General features: G+C 48.0%; 1 protein-coding gene across 16 annotated transcripts in view; it reads left to right on the forward strand.

The window, feature by feature from the left end:
* svila (supervillin a) overlaps positions 1-561 on the forward strand; it is an 85,265-nt gene that overhangs the window by 56,866 nt on the left and 27,838 nt on the right. The gene's annotated exons all lie outside the window — the stretch shown is intronic.

A 561-nucleotide genomic window follows, 5' to 3' on the forward strand; every position in this document is an offset into this window, starting at 1 on the left:
GCTTCTGGGTAAGCTGTGACTCATCGTCCTGCTGTGGTGTGTTGATGGGTGATGCTGCCAGCCGTATTTTAAGCAAGGCTGTGGGCTCGGAAGATGCCTCCGGGGTGAGAGGAGAGGAGAGCAAAAGTGCTTCAGCTCTTGTTCACCACACGGACTGAAAGCAGCTATTTTTCATCAGCCTTTTCCAAACTGGCAACTGTGTCAGGGAGGGGATGCATGAGAGAAAAACTCAAGCAAAAAGGAGTTAAAGGACTTTGTTTATGTAAAAGATTTTTGCAAGATGGATGTCTACTGTTGCTTCTCAGTTAATCTGCAAAAATGTCAGGTTAGTTCATGTGTTTTTGATGTGAAGTAATGGTTATAAATGTGGAAAGTGTGTCTATTGGCTACAGCTGGATGCATTGTGCGTTGGGGTGGGTGGGGGGGTTGCTGGCATGGCTTTGTGATGTGGGCTGCAACTGACCGGCGAGATAGGCTGCCCTTTGATGCTCAGGAAGTGCAGTGAGTCAGCCAGGCGGTGATTAGTCAGCGTGATTCTCTCAATTGTGTGTGTGTGTGTGT

This window comes from Morone saxatilis, unplaced genomic scaffold (assembly GCF_004916995.1).
Source record: "Morone saxatilis isolate NCDOM2014 unplaced genomic scaffold, NCSU_SB_2.0 Contig0, whole genome shotgun sequence".
Taxonomy (NCBI): Eukaryota; Metazoa; Chordata; class Actinopteri; family Moronidae; genus Morone; species Morone saxatilis.